We start from the raw sequence: 5,424 nt of genomic DNA on the forward strand, positions 1-5,424 counted from the left end.
CAGACGACGGCAGGTGGGGCTGCGCGGCGCGGGCGGTCAAGGCCGTGGCCCCAGTGAGGGCACGCGCGAGCGCGCGCGGCGGGCAGGGGCGAGCAGCAGCGCCGAGGCGCGGCCACGGTGGAGGAGGGGGCGCGGCGAGCACGGAGGACAGAGGGGAGGGAGAAGGCGGCTGCTCACGGCGAGGAGTAGGGACGGGGCAATGATTGTCGAGGGGGACGACGGTGGCGGCGCGATGGAGAGGAGGCAGACCGGTGAGGGAGGTCCGGGGAGGCGACGTTCCGGGCAGAGGTGGACGGCGAAGGGTGATCCGGGCGGCGGCCTCCTCCTCCGATCCCAATCCAATCGGGGGAGAGAGGTGGGAGATATTTCGGGGGAGTGTGGGGGAGAGTGGGTGTCGGTGGAGTGGGGAGGGGGTTATGGAATGGGAGTGGGCCGGCCGGTTGGTTGGGCCAGGTGGGCCGGTGCCCTACTGGGCCGGAGCCCAGTAGGGGGTGTTTTCCTTTTTTTGTTAGTTTTGTTTTTCTCTTTTCTATTTTCTTTTTTGTTTTAAATTATTTAGGCATTTTATAAAAAATGTGTTTATTACACCATATTTACATATGCAAAATATGGCACCTCCCGAACATTTTTGTTTTAACTTTTGGAAAGTTTGATGTCTGACTTTTAATTAAACTTTTGAATTTGAAATATTTTGATCCAACGCGAGATTAGCAACAGTGACCGGGGTGACGTGGCACCATTAACGTGAGATTACTGTAGCATGATTATCCGGGCGTTACATCAAACTGCGGTCATCACCGGTAGTGGTCCCGATTATTGTCACTTCGGGGTTAAGGATCATAACACATAATAGGTGACTATAGACTTGCAAGATAGGATCAAGAACTCTCATATATTGATGAAAACATAATAGGTTCAGATCTGAAATCATTGCATTCGGGCCCTAGTGACAAGCATTAAGCATAGCAAAGTCATAGCAACATCAATCTCAGAACATAGTGGATACTAGGGATCAAACCCTAACAAAACTAACTCGATTACATGATAAATCTTATCCAACCCATCACCGTCCAGCAAGCCTACGATGGAATTACTCATGCACGGCGATGAGCATCATGAAATTGGTGATGGAGGAAGGTTGATGATGACGATGGCGACGGATTCCCCTCTCCGGAGCCTCGAAGGGACTCCAAATCAGCCCTCCCGAGAGAGTTTAGGGCTTGGCGGCGGCTCCGTATCATAAAATGCGATGAATTCTTCTCTCTGATTTTTTCTTCCTGAAAGTGAATATATAGAGTCAAGGTTGAGGTCGGTGGAGCGTCAGGGGGCCCACGAGGCAGGGGGCGCGCCCCCACCCCCGTGGACAGGGTGTGGGCCCCCTGACGTGGACCTTTCTTCCAGTATTTTTATATATTCCAAAATAATTCTCCATTGATTTTCAGGTCATTCCGAAAACTTTTATTTCCGCACAAAAATAACACCATGGCAATTCTGCTGAAAACAGCGTCAGTCCGGGTTAGTTCCATTCAAATCATGCAAGTTAGTGTCCAAAATAAGGGTAAAAGTGTTTGGAAAAGTAGATACGACGAAGACGTATCAGCGACCTCCACCAAAGAAGGTTCGGGTCAACGACGGGCTAGCTCCTCACCAAGCTGCGCCGCTCGGAAGGTAGCACCTCCCAGTACCAGCCCGGCGGAGCCCAGTCCCGAACATGGCTCCTCACCAAGCCCAGGCCTCCTCCGTCGAGTCGACGATGAGGATGCGGGATAGGCATCGTCGACGCCGATGCGGGAATAATTGCTTTAACTAAAAAAATAACAACGAATGTGACACCTAAAACACCTAAATTCTATTAACTACACCTAATTAAAAACCTACATTTTGAACATAATTCGATCATAACTAGGGTTCATACTACATTATTCTAAGATTAAACACCTAAAATACCTAAATTAAATTAACAACATGGGGTGGTTGCTCTCACCTCGATTGAGGTCGGAGGGGGTCGGTGATGGGGACGACGACGGGGATGATGCAGGGGCTCCTTGATTTCTGCAAAAACAAAATATAAACAAAAACATTATTATCATCATCTTAGGACTTGGTGAAACTCCATAATCTACATTAAATTATTCTATTCAAATTTACTTAGAATTTCCTATTCTATTCAATTTTACTTATTCAAATTTTCTAAAAATTTCCTATTCTATTCAAAAGACCTACATTTACTTATTTTTTTCAATTTCATATTTTATTCTATTCAAATTTACTTATTCAAAATTTCTAAAAATTCCCTATTCTATTCAAAAGACCTACATTTACTTATTCTTTTCAAATTACTTATTCAAATTTTCTAAAAACAAAACATACTAAAAACCTACATTTACCAAAAACAAAGACCTACATTTAACAAAAACTAAAACCTATTTACAGAAAAGGGGAGAAGGTGTGGGAGGAGGCCAGGAGGAGGAGGAGAGAACATGAGGGGAGGAGGAGAGAGGAGGGAGGAGGAGGAGGAGAGAGCAGGAGAGGGAGGAGGGAGGAGGAGGAGGGGGCCGCCGACGGAGAGGGAGGAGGAGGAGGGGGCCGCCGACGGAGAGGGAGGAGGAGGAGGGAGCCGCCGCCGGAGAGGGAGGAGGAGGAGGGAGTGATCGACCTTGGGATGGAGGAGGAGGACGGCGACGGCGGCGGCGAGGGCGACGGAGGCGACTGAGAGGCGACGGAAGCGACAGAGAGTGTAAGGGGGAGAGTGAGAGGATGCACGGGCCGGTTAATTTGGATAAGGGCCCTTAGTGGTAGCGCTTGTCCGTAAAAAGCACTACTGCTAAAATCTGTAGCAGTAGCGCTTTCTGAAGAAAAGCGCTACTGCTAAAATCAATAGCAGTAGCGCTTTTTGTATAAAAGCGCTACTGCTAACAGTAAACATGTAAATTTTTTCAAAAATACATTAATCATCAATGATCTTTTTATGTAGAATCTAAATTGTCAATAGAACCGGAGAAGATTCCTATTGCGGCCACAGATCCTACACATAGAGTTTAATAAAAGCCAAGTGGTTGTGATGGTTTGAGAAGCACCATATTTAAGGTGGTAAAAATTCTGTTCGCGGAGTGAGGTGGGACTAAACTTTGGTCTTATTAGGAGGGGACTGAATATATCAGTAGCGCTGGTAAGGGAAAAAGCGATGTTGCTAAGATCAATAGTAGTAGCGCTTTTTTCCATGAATGCTACTAGTATCCCTAGCATATCTGGAACGGTCAGTCAGTTTTAGTAGTAGCGCGTTTTCCATTTCCAGCGCTACTGCTATGCCTATAATAGCAGCGCTTGTAGTGCAACAGCGCTACTATTAAGTAGCAGCAGCGTTTTTTCTTTTCCAACGCTACTACTATGCTACTGTGTATAAGCATTTTCTAGTAGTGCAAGGTCATAAGAAGCATGCACCTCTCAATATCAGGCAACGGATCAAGGACATAAGGCAGCCACTGCTTACCTATATTTCTAATAGCAGCCTAGTCAGGTAAAGTATTTCTAATAGCAGCCAGTCATGTAAAGTCCAAACCTCTAATATTGTTGACCATAATTCGCGAGAAGGAGTGCAACAACAGAATCTCAAGTTGATGGAGAAAGGTGAGCTATGCATTTATATGTCGACACAATTGTCAAAGTCTTCCTCATACTTTCTCCTGGGTCTATGCTTGACAACATTAAATTCATTTCCAAGCAAACTTTTCCAGGAATTAACTGATGGATTTTGATCTTTGAAAATCCTTGAGTTTCGTTACATCCAAATGTTAAAACACCCCATGATGATATCATTTAAAAAATCAAATATATATAAGGGCACTATGATATAGATGATACTTTTTAGACGACACATAGACGATGTTTCCCATCCTGCCATTTCTACTTTTGATACTAGAGCACCCGACAGTGCATGGCATTTATCGGATGTTGGTCGGGCACATAACGTTGTGTGTGCATCAATTCCGTATATATAATAGGCCCATTTTTCAGGACGTGGAGTTTCTACATCCAGGAACAAATGCTCCTGGTGTGAATAGTAACATCAAATAAATTTAAAAATAATTCAAAAAATTCTGACATTTTTTTTGTGACATACTTTCATAAATGTTTGTTGTGCATGCAAAATTTCGTCGCAAAATCACATTGATGGAAGGTATGGTAAAAAAACAAAACCGATACTCTGAAAATGTTACTTACAAAAGCATTTTGAAGCTCTGATTTATTTTTTTCGGCATGCCTTCCACAAATGTGATTTTGCAATGAAATTTTACATGCGCAACAAACATTTGTGGAAATATGTCATAAAAAAAATTCAGAATTTTTTGAATAATTTTTCTATTTTTTTATGTTACTGTTCTCACCAGGAGCATTTGCTCCTGGGTGTAGAAATGTACTTTCGCATTTTTCATCCACATATGTGTTTTTAGGTAGTCTACAAATGAAGAGATATAGACGTGGAATTTTATTTACATAGCTCGCATATTTTGATATTTATGTATATCTTGAACTTACTTTTAAATTTTTAGATTTAAAATATTGTTTTGGTTACATCTAGTTTGCACTTCTGGTGTTTCCATCCGTAAAAAAATAAATAAATAAACGCAGAGGGTATAATTGTCAGACCTCGATCAGGCATGACCCAGCCGAAGTCTCGGGTCACTAACATGTGGCCGAGTCCTGGATAACATATGTAGAAGTTAATTTATCCTAAGTATATATACACATCGAAAGCATGAAGTAAGTGCCACTATATACAATAATAGCATGTAAAATGCTGCGAGACATGGAATATATTATTTTGAGAAAAGGGTTATAACTCCCGGCCCATGCATCCTAGGATACATAAAACCATCATTTTATCAAATACTTCCTCCGTCCCAAAATTCTTATCTTAAATTTGTCTATAAACAAATGTATCTAACACTAAAACGTAACTATATACATCCATATTTAGACAAATATAAGACAAGAATTTTGGGACGAAGGGAGTATAAGGGAAAGCCATCAGGACAGAATACATGCAATGGTTACCAAAGATTGATTAAGTCACCATCTTCTACAACAGAAGCTTTGAAAAGAAGAGAGTACATATTAGCGATGATGTCCCCGATTCCAGCCTAAAGCTAAGACCAAGATTGCCATCCTAAATACCTTCAACACCAAGATGACACATGTTTGTCCTTTTTCAGATCTAACCAATGAAGGCAAGATCACAGGTTTTCACCTCACACCTAGAGAGGCGTACCGACCATCGCCTTGATGTTAGATCTTCCAATAGCTTCCCCACTCATCCCTCTTGAGCGAACCACCATGGTGCCCTCCCGAAATAGCCACTAATGGCTACCAGCTTCAACTCTTCCGCTGCCAGCCCAATCACGCGTAGAGAAGAGCCATCAAATG

The sequence above is a fragment of the Triticum urartu genome, chromosome 5 (assembly GCF_003073215.2).
Source record: "Triticum urartu cultivar G1812 chromosome 5, Tu2.1, whole genome shotgun sequence".
NCBI classification, from domain to species: Eukaryota; Viridiplantae; Streptophyta; class Magnoliopsida; order Poales; family Poaceae; genus Triticum; species Triticum urartu.